The sequence below is a fragment of the Carcharodon carcharias genome, chromosome 10 (genome assembly GCF_017639515.1).
Source record: "Carcharodon carcharias isolate sCarCar2 chromosome 10, sCarCar2.pri, whole genome shotgun sequence".
Classification (NCBI taxonomy): domain Eukaryota; kingdom Metazoa; phylum Chordata; class Chondrichthyes; order Lamniformes; family Lamnidae; genus Carcharodon; species Carcharodon carcharias.
This window is the reverse complement of record NC_054476.1, coordinates 112,770,027-112,786,151: the sequence shown is the minus strand read 5'-3', so window position 1 is coordinate 112,786,151 and position 16,125 is coordinate 112,770,027. Positions and strand designations below refer to the sequence as shown.

Genomic DNA, 16,125 nt, shown 5'->3' with positions numbered 1-16,125 from the left:
TCAGTCTTCATGGTAGAAGACACTAATAGCATTCCAAAAATACTAAATAATCAAGGGGCAAAAGATTGAGAGGAATTAAATATAATAACTATCACAAGAGAAAATGTACTAGGGAAACTAATGGGGCTAAAGGCCGATAAGTCCCCTGGACGTGATGAGTTGCATCCTAGGATGTTAAAGGAAGTAGATACAGAGATAGTGGATCCACAGGTAGTATTCTTCCAAGAATCCTTAGATTCTGGAAAAGTCCCAGAGGATTGGAAAACTGCCAATGTAACACCCTTATTCAAAAAAGGAGGGAGACAAAAAAACAGGTAACTATAGGTGATTTAGCTTAACATCTGTCATTGGGAAAATGTTGGAGTCTATTATAAAGGATGTAATAGCAGAGCATTTAGAAATACATAATATAATCAAGCAGAGTCATCATGGCTCCATGAAGGGAAAATCATGCCTGACTAATTTATTAGAATTCTCTGAGGAGGTAACAAGCAGGATAGATAAAGGGGAACCAGTAGGTGTAATATATTTGGATTTCCAAAAGGCTCTCGATAAGGTACCGCACATAAGGCTACTTAATAAGGTAAGAGTCCATGGTGATGGGGGTAATATATTAGCATGGATAGAGGATTGGCTAACGAAGAGAAGACAGAAGGTTGGGATAAGGGGGCATTTTCAGGATGGCAACCTGTAACAAGTGGAGTGCTACAGGGATCAGTTCTTTACTATTATTTCACAATTCTTTCACAATTATTTACTATATATTTTAATGACTTGGATGAGGGAAGTGAATATACTATCGCCAAGTTTGTGACACAAAAATAGGTGGGAAGGCAAGTGATGAGGATGACAAAGAGTCTACAGAGGGGTATAGACAGGTTAAGTGAGTGGGCAAAAACTTGGCAGTGGAATATAATGTGGGAAAATGTGAGGCATGCACTTCGCCAGGAAGAATAGAGGAGCTAGATATTATTTAAGTGGAGAAAGACTGTGGAAAGCTGCAGCACTGTGGGATTTGGGGGTCCTCGTGCATGAATCACAAAAAGCTAGCATGCAAGTTCAGCTAATAGGGAAGGCAAATAGAATGTTGGCCTTTATTTCAAAGGGAACGGAGTATAAAAATAGGGAAGTCTTACTAAAACTATACAAGGCACGAGTTGGACCACATCTAGAATACTGTGAACAGTTTTGGCTCCCTTATCTGAGGTAAGATATACTGGCATTGGAGGCATTCCAGAGAAGGCTTACTAGGTTGATCCCAGGTATGGAGGGATTTTCTTATGAGGAAAGGCTGAGTAGGCCGGGCCTGTACTCATTGGAGTTTAGAAGAGTTAGAGCAACCTTATAGAAACATATAAGATTCTTAGGGGGCTTGACAGGGCAGATGCTGAGAGGTTGCTTCCCTTTGTGGGAGAGCCTAGGACCAGAGGGCATAATCTCAGAGTAAGGGGGTGCCCATTTAAAACAGAGATGAGGAGGAATTTCTTCTCTCAGAGGGTCTGAGAACTCATTACCATGGAGGCTGGGTCATTAGGTATATTAAAGGCTGTGATAGATTTTTAATCAGTAAGAGAATCAAAGGTTATTGGGAAAGGGCAGGAAAGTGGAGTTGAGGATTATCAAATCAGCCATGATCTCATTGAATGGCGGAGCAGACTCGATGGGCCGAATGGCCTACTTCTGCTCCTACACCTTATGGTCTTATGGTGTCACAGAGTCTGCAGCTCAGCCTCCAGCTCAATGACTCTGAGCTGAAATTCCTCAAGCCGCAAACACTTAGTGCAGACGTAGTGACCCTGGGTCACAATGTTTTCCAGGAGGCCCCACATGCTGCAGCCTTGACACGAAACCTGTCCTGCCATATTTTAACTTTACCACTGGATTATTTTAAACCTTAGGGATAGAAAAGAACTTAACAAATTACCAGATACTCGCCAAACAGCTAGCTCCTTTCCCCATAGTAGAGCAAGTACCAATTTCTATGAGGTGAGAACGATAGAAAGATGCAATGAACAACTCCTTCCCCAAACTCCCCTCTTATCAGTTTGGGATGGCATGTGACTTTGGGAACTTGAAGGTGGTGGTGATCCTATGTGCCTGCTTCCCTTGCCTTTCTAGGTGGTAGAGGTTGAGATTTTGGAAAATGATGTCAAATCTGCCTGCTTGGAAAGTTCCAGGAGAAGTGGGAACAGCTCTGTGTGATGACTGTTGTTTGATTACTTTGGATGATGGAGATTGGGATTTTAGTTCCTAAGGACCATAGGGTCAAGGGTGGGTTTTTTGAAAGGACCACACCTATGCAGATGGAACTGTTCACAATATGGATGGTTAGAGACCAGAAGGGTAACAAGATTGGAAGATTTTTTCCCCCAAGTTACAGTAGTTTTATGGAGCTCATAATCTGAAAAGTTAGCAGTACCTGTCTGAAATTTGAAGTCCTAATTTAGTTTTAATAGCTTTAAAAGCTCTGCAAACTTAAACCATTTGGAAGAAAAATTACTCCAAAATACCCACAACAACAGTTGACTAATTTTACTAACAGTATCCCTTAGAATATACCAGAATGACCCATTGTCACCTGTAAAGAATTCTTAATGACTACCAGTTGGCAGCCGTCATGGTTATTGCCGGAACAGTGCAGGGAACAAATCCAAGACACAAGTCATAATCTAACTGTATCTTTTGTACTATGTCTCAAGAAACAAAGAAGACATTGAGGAAGTGGAGATAATGCATTTAAAGAGCTGAGACTGATCTCCTAGTATTGGGTCTGAGTTATCAGTTGGAAAGGAAGGCATCTTGGAAGGTGATCTCATAGAGATGTATTTGGACAGTAAATACCAGGGAAAAGGGTTAAGCTTCATTACTACTGTTACAATAAACAGAGCTGAAAGTGTTCCTTATGTATAAACTTCTTGTGGAATGAAAGGTGTCTCTAATCAATCTGCCATCATGAAAATTGGGAACTGTTAGAATGATTACAGTGAATTATAAATCATTCTACATCTACAACCCTGTTCTAAGAAACAGCACAGAAAGACTTTTAACAACATCAGGACACCTCAAAACGTTTAACAAGTGTTGGCACTTTTAATTTTGGTAAATGCAGCATGCTGGTGCAATTGTGCAAAACAAACAAAATGATAAATTGCAAAGTAATTAAATGTGTTTTTATTGTATGCATATGATAACGGATCCAGGGTTCAGTGAGTTTCAAGTCATAAATTCTATGTCCTATCGTTCTATTTAAAATTTTAACTTGACCAACCCGGCAAAATCTACATTGGCTTGTGTGATCTGATTGCTGGTCGGGGCTTGCTATAGTTTTATTTCCTGTATGTGTGTGAGAACACGCTGCTCCATCACAATGATAAATTATATCAGAAATCCACAGCTGATTTGGATTTCCACGCAACTCCTTTGAACATAGGGAGAAACTGTTTCTATTGGTTGGGGGTGGTCGGTCTCCACAGCATACAGATGTAAGAAAATTGAGAAAATAGCCTGGGAGCAAATGTGTTTTTTTTTGAGCATAGAGTTATGATCTGGAATGCACTGCCTGACAAGATCATGGAAACAGATTCAGTAATCAGTTTGAAAATGGTATTGGATATTCGCTTGAAAAAGAAAAAAATTGAGGAGTGGGTTTAATTGGAGAGCAGGCACAGGAATGCTGGTCAATTGGCCTTTTTCTGTGTTATAAAAAATCTATGATCCTGTAGCCATTGCTGATCAAATTGTTCATGATTTAAAGAACAATTGATGGGTTAATTTGTACTTTACTGACACACAGTTATTTAAGGACTGTGCTTTTAGTTTGCCGAACAGATGTCAGAAAATGCAAAACACCAACCAAATGGTAGAAGTTTTTGATATGGATCATCAGGCTGTTTATTCCCTATAGTTAGTCCATTGTATTTCCAATTATTCCAGGCCTGGGCGCATCTGCAATCTCTCGTCAGTCAGTTCCTGCTTTGTTGGAAGCAACAAAGCCGTTCTCTTTAACAATGGTCTTGCCAAACGTCCTAGCAAGAATCTGTTTTGCTTCGTCTTGAAAGGGTTCCAGTAGCTTGTGATGGTTAGATGGTTACTTTAGAGGCTACCTCAACAGCATTGAAATTGATCTTGATTGACAACTCTGTGACCAGCTCTCTCTAGTTCAGCTAATGCAATTCCATTACATATACAGGTCACCATTGCCAAAGAGACAAAACTTTGTCAGCAGAATAGTGTGCATTTACCTTCAAAAGTACTTTAAAAGATGTTTTGCTATTCTGGTTCAGAAAAGAACATTCAACATAAGTGAAATTAAGGGATTTTTTTTAAAGGATTGTTACAGTTTTTTATTTTTCTACTTTCTAAATAAACAAGTCTTTTCCTGAGCTGTATAGTCTGCCTCCGTGGTGCTTTTTCGTGACAAATTGAGACTGAGAGCGCATTTCTCGTCCTCTCCAATGCTATTCCTAATACTTAGTACTTGTGGTCAAATTTTGGTTCATAGGAAATGTGACATCCTGCTTGTTAATTTTGCAGCGAACACAAACTAAAAAAATACTGAGAAGTAACTCTGATCATAGCACCAGCACCTTATTATCCAACTCATTTATACTCCAAATGTTTGGTATTATTGCTGCCGTTCCCCAGTGCAGAAATGGGGATTAGAATCATGGAAACATAGAAATTGCTGGACTAAAATAAATGTGCATTTAGTTCACTCTGTACTGTTGAGGCAGTTGCATGATGTAATAATGGATTTGTTGACTAATCATAGCAATCGGTCTCTATCAATTAGCCTTGACAAGACCTAGAAAAAACAGTGGTGGAAAGCTTCGGGAATCTTAGGTCCAAAGTTGTCTGTTCCTTCCAAGTATGCTACACTTAGCACATGTGAGGTCCCAAATTAATCATTATTTTTATTCATTCATGGGATGTGAGTGTCACTGACTAGGTCAGCATTCATTGCCCATCCCTAATTGCCCTTGAGAAGGTGGTGGTGAGCTGTCGCCTTGAACTGCAGTCCATCTGGTGTAGGTACACCTACAGTGCTGTTAAGAAAGGGAGATCCTGGATTTTGACCCAGTGACGGTGAAGGAAAGGCGATATATTTCCAAATCAGAATGGTGTGTGACTTGGAGGGGAACCTGAAGGTGGTGGTGTTCCCTTGTGCTTGCTGCTCTTGTAGTTCTAGATGGTAAAAGCATTGCACCAGGAAGAAAGAACATAGGGGGTAGCCAAAAAAACCACAAAAGAAAATTCCAGATTGTAGAGCAAGAGAGATGTACAACTTCATACCCAATGACTTTTCTTGGGTAAATCTGCTAGCCAATTTTGCATTCCCCCATTTTGCATGAGCAGCAGATGAGCTGAATGATTAGTCAGTCTGTTTTTTTTGTTGATATTGAAGTAGAAATTTTGGCCAGGACAATGAGAGGGCTCCCTACACAGGCAGATAGGAGGCTTAAACTTACACAAACTTCCCAGATGTGAGAATACTAGCACTAAGCTGAGTTTACTGTCAAATGGCAAGACATATTTAACGTTGCTCAATGGATTTTGGTGTTGGCTGTTAAATGCAGAGCAGTATTGGGACTTGACTGCTCCATGTTGACTTAATAACACTAACAGCCAATCAACTAATCGGGAAGAAGAATACAATCCATGCACTCTCCATCAATCTTGCACTCTGAACATTTTACTGTGCCTGCTGTCTCTATAACTTTGTAACTGAACTGCCAAGTTCTCAAAACAACTGAGGAGGTATATAATCTCTAAATCAATAAAAAAGGGTACTACCTTGTAAAGTACTCAGCAAGAATTTTTTGATTCAAGGAACATGAGTCACTTTCTGTTTAATATTTAGGACAGACTAGTATTAGTGAAGAGGGACAACTCGGTGCTGCAGCCTGTCATTTCATCTAACTGGACCTGGCCGTGAAGGCTTTGCGTCTAAATTTTTAGTTCCTACAATCTGGCAATAAATCCAATGAGCAAGCATTTTTAATTCTCCCCATTGATCTGTCTTTAATTTATTCTACTTAAAAGAATTCCAAATTCAGGGATTGTTGTCATAAGTGTATTTTTGGTCAGCGCAGAGTGTGTTTCCCATCACAAACCAAAGTTAAATCAATTTAATAGGTGTTGGTTCAAGTGCCATTCAGTCCACCTGTCACTCAGGTTTTGTTTTTTGTATTGCTGAAATATTTTATTTCACATACCTACTCTTTATACCTCTCTTTCTCCACATTGCATTTTATTTATATATTATCTGCAGTACTTGCATAACACTGCAGTGTAGTTGCTGTAGTATTGTTTACACTTTGTGAATTGTGGTATTGACCCAAACTATACTACAAATCATTTGTGGTTGAAGTAAAACAAAAATTCAAATTTTTCAGATATATGTCACAAAGCTTCACATTCCCTCACAATCCCCTGGACTTCTCATTCCCTATGACTCCCTGGGCTTCCTGTTCCTCACTACCCCACCCCTCCCCCTCGGGCTTCCCATTGCCTCCCTGGGTTTCCTATTCCTCAAGTTCCCACCCCGGAGTCCCAATCCCCTCGCCGCTGGGCTACTTGTGCTCTTTTGGGCTTTTGATTCCCCAAGCATGAAAATCATAACTAGAGCCTCAGCAGCTTAGTGTGAATTGGCCTGTGATCAGTAGGTTAAAGATGTATGAAGGCAGCATATTTTTGCTAATCTCCAATCCTGTAATAGTTAAGACTCTTGTGGTAAAAGACTGTTTGCTGTTTCAAGTCTCACTAATGGAAGCAATTTGAATTTTGCCATCAGTGTGTTAAGAGTTTTGATTGTTGAGGCAGAATTGTTTACTGACAAAAAAAATGATCCCTGTCAACTTTGGCACAGAATGAGGTGATCATACACACTCTCCGCCTCAGTTAAGTTCTATTCTGGCACTCTTTGAGATTACAGCATTGTGTTTGCATTAATTAAATGCTGACCTCTTCTAGACCAAGACAATTACTAAAATGGCTGCATCAAATAAAATTACTGCATCAAATAAAGTCATTAACAATTTTTGGACATATCTGATAAAGTGAGAGATTTGCTGGATAGTGCGGGTGTTTTCATTCACTGTGAATGGTTTTAAATAATGTTTGTTTCAGGCACAAATGCGCAGAGGTTTCTTTGTGTTAAGACTAAAAGGGTTAGAACAGTAAATGATGGGTTTTGACATGAAGGTGTCACTTGATTCAACACAAGCTCTGAAGTGCAGTTTTGTAATATGACCTTGTTTTTGGAGGCACATGGAATAAAGCACTGTGGTGATTTGTTTTATCTGCATGCAATTGCTTTGCTTGCAATCATGGGTTGCTTGGGGGTGCCCCAAAGATGGTTTTACACGATACATCCTTTGGTGCAGGGTTTTTTGTTGAGGTGTTGAGAGGTCTGCCTCAAAGCTCTGGATCATGGTATAGAAGGGTATGTTTCCTTAATCCCTTTGAGGAGGCCACTTGCCTTCATACTCAGGACCAGGCAAAAAGCTCAGTTGGGGTGAGGGAGGATCATAAGTTACTCAGAAAGTAGATTTTTATTCTCAGCAATAGATTAGTTCACCTTATTAACATTTTACAATATATTTACTCCACATCTAGAAATTGAATGTCTACCATCTCAGTGTGATGCAGAATTAATTCCGGCTGATAGCAATTTGGCTTTGACTATGTTTATTGGCTTGCCAAACTTTGTAAATAAATCCATAGTCTGCGCTCCTGGCTGCATGTTCAACTATACTTCATGCAGCAAATCTATTTCTAGATCTGATACAGATCAGTTTTATTACTGCCTGAGCTACATCCATGTTGTTCTCCTTGTGGTCTACTGTAACTTTTACCTTGTAACCCCCAAACATAATTCACTGTCAAAGTGATGGATAACTAGGCCTCCAGTATTTGAAGTGTATTGTCCCAATTTAAACATTTCTTTTGGTGACTTAGCCTCCAGTTTCCCATCAATTAATTGATGGGGTCAGAAATTGTGGTACTGTTGGATTTTGTCAAAAAAGTAAACATGGGCAAGTAGTAAGATACACCACAAAAGCATTTATTTAAATTGGAAAACTCTAGGTTCATCAAGACCATATGTAGGGAAAGACCAAGTTTGAAAAGAGTAGGAAGAATGCTGAGGGGTGTGATTAGGTGATGCCAGGCTTGGGTTTTAAAGTCTATACATTATTAGAAGGAGAAAATGCCGAGGGAAGTCGTGAGTTCTGTAATTTCTGGCCTTGATTTCAATGCAGTATAGAAGGGCGTGTATGGTGGCCTGTTTGCATCTGTGGAAAGGAGAGTGCAGAAAAGCTTGCATTGATAAAATAAAAGTTGGGCCAAAGACAGGTTGGAGGTGGCAAAATGATTGCTTGTCACTCGACTTAGGGCTGTTCAGGAATGTGAAAGAGAGACTTGCATTTATATAGTGTCTGTCTCAACCTCATAAAGTCCCAAACTGCTTTACATCCAATCAAGTACTTCTGAAGTGTAGTCACTGTAGTAATGTAGGCAATGCAGCAGCCAATTTGTGCAGAGAAAACTGCTGCAACAGCAATGTGGTAATGACTAAACACTAATCTGTTTTCAGTAAATCATTAAAGTAGCAATTAGGTTAGTAAGGCCATATTTAAAATTCTGTAATCCTGTGTAAAAGTAAAGAAGCACAGGTGTTCTTTTCCAGAGAGAGAGAATTGAAAAACAGGTTATGTTAAACACCTGTTTTAATGATGTTGATTGAGGGATAAGTATTGGCCAGGACACCAGGGAGAATTTCTCTGCTCTTCTTCAAAGTTATGCCATGGATCTATTGCATCCACCTGAGATCAGACAAGGTCCCTCAGTGTTCCCTCAGTATTGCGTCAGCCAAAAAAGACTCTCATTTATATAGTCCTGTTCATGACCTCACAATGTTCAAAGCACTTTACAGCCCATGAAGTACTTCCGAAGTGTATCCACTGCTGCAATGTAGAAGGTACAACATCTAATTTATGCACAGCAAGCTCGCATAATATATGAAAATGACCAGATAATCTTTTAACATTCGTTGAGTGATAAATGCAGTTTATATTAAACACGATACAATTTAAATACAGTCCAATATCCTTGGATAAATAACTAATGCTATAAATTTTACAGCACTCCTATTGTGCTTTGCATGTATATATAAGTATTTCAATGTTGTTAAGAAATACCTCCTTTACTTTAGTAAAGATGTAATTCCTATTCTGTAAATGCGGTCCATTCGGAAACTTGTGCTGAAACTTCTATAAACATAGAAAATTTAAACAAAATTTTAAATAATGCATATAAAGTTATTATATTCACAGCTGGGATAATTCGCCTGCTGTCCTTTGAAATAGTGTCATAGGAACTTTTATTTTCACCTGAGACGGCCTCAATCTAATGTCTCATCTGAAAGACTGTACTTCTGACAGTGCAACACTCTCTTAGTGTTGCACTGTCAGCCTAGATTTTGTGCTCAAGTCCAGCAATGGGACTTGAACCTACCACATCCTGAATTGGGTGCAATTACTAACAACTGAGTCACCTTCCACACTATTAAGGAAAAGGGTTTCGCATGGAAGAGGCAACTAAGCTTCTTGACGGCAGCTTTATTAATAGAGGAAACGTGAGGGCTCCATCTGAATTGGAGGGCATAGGTCAAGAATGCAATGGATTAAAAACAGTGGAAACATCACAGATAAAATTTGAGCAATCTGGAAAGTATCTGACATTAAGCAAAGGCACACCATTCTAACCTTGCTTAAATTGCAGGTACGATATTGTGTACTGTTCTTTACACCGTTCTTTAGTAGAAGAGCTTTGATGCATCATAGAAATATCATTGAAGACTGTGATGATTTGTCACCTTAAGCCTATAATTTGAGAAGGGAGTTGGACCTCTTGTTAGAGGAAAATTTGAGAGGACATGTCCTGGACCTTTTAAATCTTGAGGAGTCCAGACAAAATAACAAAAGGGCTTTTTGGGTTTTGATGAGATCTAGCAAGGTTGCTCAAAGCTAATAAGGCTCAAATAGAACCCATAGAGCAGAACGATTCATCTATCCCTATGAAACAGTGGATATGTGCAACAGACATTCTTAAAACAACTTTCAAAAATATATCCTTCTGTTGCATAAGAATGATTCACATCTCAGCAATGCACTCTACTACAAACTTAAATAAGGAAATTCCACTTTCTTTTAGGTGAAGAAAAACTCAACACAACTCCAGAACTGTTGGCGTGACATCGGCCATCTTAATTTCTCTGTTTCTCTCACCCACTCCAACTTATCTCCTTCTGAACTTGCTTCCTCTGTCCTCTCAGGTCCAAGCCTGACTTTGTTATCAAACTGCCGACAAGGTGGTGCAGTTGTTGACCGGCATACTGACTTCTACATTGCAGAAGCTGAGCACCATTTCTCAGACATTTTTTACGCTCCCCCACCTGACCATGACCCCACCACCGAATGTCAAGCCATTGTTTCCAGGACTGTCACTGACCTCATTTCCTCTGGGGATCTTCTCTCCACAGCTTCCCTCCAAATCCCACACAGCTCACTTCTACATTTTAAATGAAGTGGCTGTAGAATTAGTGGAGGCATTGGTCGAGATATTCCAGAACTCACTGGATTCTGGAAGGGTCCCAGTGGATTGGAAAACTGCTAATGTGATGCCCCTGTTCAAGAAGGGAGAGAGACAAAATGAGGAAACTATAGACCATTCAGCCTAATGTCTGTCGTTGGGAAAATGTTAGAGTTGATTATTAAGGAAAAAATAGGACATTTAGAAAAACTAAACACAATCAGAGTGAACATGGTTTTGTGAAAGGGAAATCATGTTTGACAAATTTGCTAGAGTTCTTTGAGGATATAACAAGAAGAGTTGATAAAGGGGAACCGGTAGATGAAGTGTATTTGGATTTCCAGAAGGCATTCAATAAGGTGCTACATAAAAGGTTATTGCACAAGATAGGAGCTCACAATATTGGGGGTGATGTATTAGCATGGATTGAGGATTGGTTAACACACAGAAGACAGAGAGTCGGGATTAATGGGTCTTTTTCAGGTTGGAAAGACGTAACTAGTGGAGCGCCACAAGGGTCAGTCCTAGGGCCTCAATTATTTACTATCTATATTAATGACTTGGAGGAGGGGGCAGAGTGTAATCTATCAAGATTTGCTGATGATACAAAAATGGGTGGGAGGACATGTTGTGATGAGGACATAAAGAATCTGCAAGGAGATATAGATAGGTTGGGTGGGTGGGCAAAAACTTGGCAGATGGAGTTTAATGTAGGAAAGCGTAAGGTCATGCACTATGTTAGGAAAAATCAAATGGCAGACCATTATTTAAATGGGAGAGACTCCAAAAAAGTGTAGCACAGAGGGACCTGGGTGTTTTTGTGCATGAATCACAAAGTTAGCATGCAGGTGCAGCAAGTACAGGCGATTTTGGCCTGTACTGCAAGGGGGTTGGAGTTTAAAAATAGGGAAGTCTTGTTACAACTGTACAGGATATTGGTGAGGCTGCACCTGGAGTTCTGTGTACAGTTTTGGTTCCCTATTTAAGAAAAGATATACTGCCATTGGAGGCAGATCAAAAGAGATTCACTAGGCTGATTCCTGGGATGAAGGGATTGACTTATCAACAATGGCTGAACAGGTTAGGCCTTTATTCATTAGAGTTTAGAAGAAATGAGGGGTGATCTTATCGAAAGGTACAAGATTCTGAGGGGGCTTGACAGGGTGGATGTTGAGAAGATGTTTCAGCTAGTGGGGGATCTCGAACTAGGGGGCATAGTTACAGAATAAGGGGGCACTTATTTAAAACTGAGATGCAAAAGAATTTCTTCTCTCAGAGGTAGTGAATGTCTGGAATTCTCTACCCCAGAGAGTTGTGGAGGCTGGATCACTGAAAGTATTTAAAGAGGAAGTAGATAGATTTTTAAAATATCGGGGAGTTGAGGGTTATGAGGAGCTGGCAAGAAAGAGGAGTCAAGGCCTGGGGCAGATCAGCCATGATCTTATTGAATGGCGGGGCAGGCTTGAGGGGCCGAATGGCCTACTCCTATTTCTTACATTCTTCCCAAAATCCACAACCAGGACTGTCCTGGTAGATCCATCATATAAGTCTGTCCCTGCCCCATGGAACTATTTCTTCCTATCTTGCTTCCATTCTCTCTTACCTTGTCCAGTGTCTTCCCACCTACATTCACAATTTGTCTGATGCCCTACTTCATATCAATAATTACCCGTTTCCCCACATCACCATCATTACCCATTCCCTGGAGTCATCTCTTCACCATGGACGTCCAATCCCTCTACACCTCCATCCCCCACCAGGACGGTCTGAGGGCTCTCCGCTTCTTCCTTGAACAGAGGCCCGAACAATCCCCATCCACCACTGTTGTCCTCCGAATGGCTGAACTTGTTTTCTCACTGTACAAATTCTCTTTAAACTTGTCTCACTTCCTCCAAATAAAAAGGGGTGGGGATGGGTACCTGTGTTGGCTTCAATTATGCCGGTTTTTTTGGGGCGTATGTGGAACACTCCTTGTTCTGGGAAGGAGGAGGAGGAGGACTTGTTCCAGTCCTATTCAGAGCCCCTCCCACAACTCTTTTCAGTACATTGATGATTGTTTTGGTGCCACTTCATGCTCTTGTCTGGACCTAGAAAAAATTATTGATTTTTGCTTCCAATTTCCACCCCTCCCTCACCTTCGCATGGTCCATCTCTGACACTCCCCTTCCCTTCCTTGACCTCTGTCTCCATTTCTGGTGATAAACTGCCCACCAATATTCATTACAAGCCCTCCCATATCTACCTCAACGACAGCTCCTCACACCCTGCTACCTGTAAGGACTCTATCCCATTCTCTCAGTTCCCCTGCCCTTGTTGCACCTGTCCTGATGTTGAAACCTTCTAAAACGGCGCTTCTGACATGTCTTCCTTTTTCTTTAGCCGAGCACTCCTCCTCCCCAGCACTGTGGTTGACATGGCCCTCAACCGTGTTTGACCCATCCCCCGCACCTCTACCCTCACCTCTTCCCCTCCTTTCCAGAACCATGATAGGACCTCCCTTGTCCTCACTTTTCTCCCCACCAGCCTCCGTATTCAAAGGATCATCCTCCACCATTTCCACTAACTCCAGCATAATGCCACCACCAAACACATCTTCCCCTCATCTCCCTGTCAGCATTCTGTGCCACTCTGGTCCACTCCTCCATCACCCCCAAGCCCTCATCCCCTTCCCACAGCACCTTCCCATGCAATCACAGAAGGTGCAATGCCTGCCCCTTTTACCTCCTCCCTCCTTACCATCCAAGGCCCCAAACACTCCTTTCAAATGAAGCAGTGCTTCACTTGTACCTCCTTCAATTTGGCCTGCTGTATCCACTGCTCCCATTGCGGTGGACTCTATGATGATTGAAACGTATAAGATCCTGAAGGGATGAATCTGGAAAGGATGTTTCCTCTTGTGGGAGAATCTAGAACTCGGGTAAATGTTTCAAAATAAGAGGTTGCCCATTTAGAACAGAGATGAGGAAAAATATTTCTGAGGGTTGTGAGACTTTGGAATTCTCTTCCTCAGAAGTGGTTGAGGCAGAGTCCTTGAATATCTTTAAGGCAGGGGTAGGTAGATTCTTGATTATTAAGGCTGCATTTGACCCAGTGTGGCATCAAGGAGCCCTAGCAAAACTGGAGTCAATGGAAATCAGGGGGAAAACTCTCCACTGGTTGGATTCATAGATCGCACAAAGGAAGATGGTTATGGTTGTTAGAGGTCAGTCATCTCAACTCCAGGACATCACTGCAGGACTTCCTCAGGATAGAGTACTCGGCCCAACCATCTTCAGCAGCCTCATCAACGACCTTCCTTCCATCATAAGGTCAGAAGTGGGAATGTTCACTGATGATTGCACCATGTTCACCATTTGCGCCACCTCAGATACTGAAGTAGTCCATGTCCAAATGCAGCAAGACCTGGACAATATCCAGGCTTGGGCTGACAAGTGGCAAGTAACATTCACGCCACACAAGTGCCAGGCAATGACCATCTCCAGCAAGAGAGAATCTAAACATCGCCCCATGATGTTCAATGGCATCACCATCACTGAATCCCCCACTATCAACACCCTGGCGGTTACTATTGACCAGAAACTGAACTGGACTAGCCATATAAATACTGTGGCTACAAGAGCAGGTCAGAGGCTATGAATCCTGCAATGAGTAACTCACTTCCTGACTCCCCAAATCCTGTCCACCATCTACAAGGCATAAGTCAGGAGTGTGATGGAATACTCCCTCCTTGCCTGGATAAGTGCAGCTCCCACAACACTTAAGAAGCTTGACACTGTCCAGGACAAAGCAGCCCACTTGATTGGAATACATCCACAGACATTCATTCCCTCCACCACCGATGCACAGTAGCAACAGTGTGTATCATCTTCAAAATGAAGTGCAGGCTCCTTAGACAGAACATTCCAAATCCACGACCACTACCATCTAGCTGGACAAGGACAGCAGATAGATGGGAACACCACCACCTGCAAGCTCCCCTCCAAGTCACTCACCATTCTGACTTGGAAATATATCGCCGTTCCTTCATTGTTGCTGGTTCAGATCCTGGAACTCCCTCCCTAACAGCACTGTGGGTGTACCTACATTGCATGGACTGCAGTGGTTCAAGAAGGCAGCTCACCACCACCTTCTCAAGGGCAGTTAAGGGTGGGCAGTAAATGCTGGTCCAGCCCAGCGAAGCCCACATCCTGTGAATGAATTGTTAAAAAATGAGGGGTGAAAGTTTATCTGGGTTAGGTAAGAATATGAGATTAAAATCAGATTAGCCATAATCTTATTGAATGGTGGAGAATGCTCAATGGGCTGAAAGGCCTACTCCTGCTCCTAATTTGTATGTTCTATATAAATGCAGACTGGGTGACCGCTTTGTGGAACATGTTTGGTCAGTCAGCAAGCATGACCCAGACCTTCCTGTCGCTTGCCATTTCAACACCCCATCCTGCTCTCATGCCCACATGTCCGTCCTTGGCCTGCTGTAATGTTCCAGTGAAGCTCAGCGCAAACTGGATGAACAGCACCTCATCTTCCGATTAGGCATTTTACAGCCTTCCGGACTTAACATTGAGTTCAACAACTTCAGACCATGAACTCTCTCCTTTATCTTTATCTCTTTTTTAAATCCAATTATTTTCTTATTTTTGTTTATTTATTCATTTTTTAAATTAATTTTTTTGTCCTTTTTCCCCAACAACCCCCACACAGGGCCCAAATGTCACTTGTTTTTCTGTTGTGCTTTCATGGCGCGTTGACCCTTGTTCTGCTATTAACACATTTTGCTATCTTACCTTTATGTCATTATCAGCACCTTCTTTTGCCTTTAACACTCCCTTTGTCCTGTATCCATGACATCTTTGTCAATCTCTCCTTAGCTCCCACCTATCCCTGACCTCCTATTTTGCTCCATCCCCTCTTAAACCATTTAAAATCCATCCCGTTTCTACTTCTCTTTAGCTCTGAAGAAGAGTCATACGGACTTGAAACGTTAACTCTGTTTCTGTCTCTACAGATGCTGCCAGCCAGACCTGTTGAGTTTTTCCAGCATTTTCTGCTTTTATTTCACAGCTCGAGTCTTTTTTTCTTTCAATTTTTCAAGGCTAGGGTCAGGAATACTCAAAGCCAGTTAGTCATTCACAGCATTGAATAACTTTCACACCACTTAAAACAAAACCCTTCGAGTAGTTTCAAACCTTCACATAAGATTACATGTGACCAATGCCCAGAAAACTTCATTGGAGATTTTGAAAGCTATTATCTAATGGCTGAATTTAATGCATAACTTTTCAGGCCAAACCCTGAAATAAAAACCTGCAAATGTGACTCTCCAAAGCCATCAAAACATTTTAATAACTTTTCTGCTTCAAGTTCACATACAACTGGTACTGGGAGAAAGTAGCAGGTTGCAGTGGGTGCCAACCCTACATTCCAGTTGGTTTCGATCCAACTGCCTTCACTCATACATATTAAAAGCATAAAATGCTGGAAATACTCAGCAGATCAGGCAGCATCTTTGGAGAGAAAAACAGAGTAAATATT

General features: G+C 41.3%; 1 protein-coding gene across 3 annotated transcripts in view; it reads left to right on the top strand.

The window, feature by feature from the left end:
* Nucleotides 1-16,125, top strand: part of zzef1 (zinc finger, ZZ-type with EF hand domain 1) — a 285,136-nt gene that overhangs the window by 245,262 nt on the left and 23,749 nt on the right. The gene's annotated exons all lie outside the window — the stretch shown is intronic.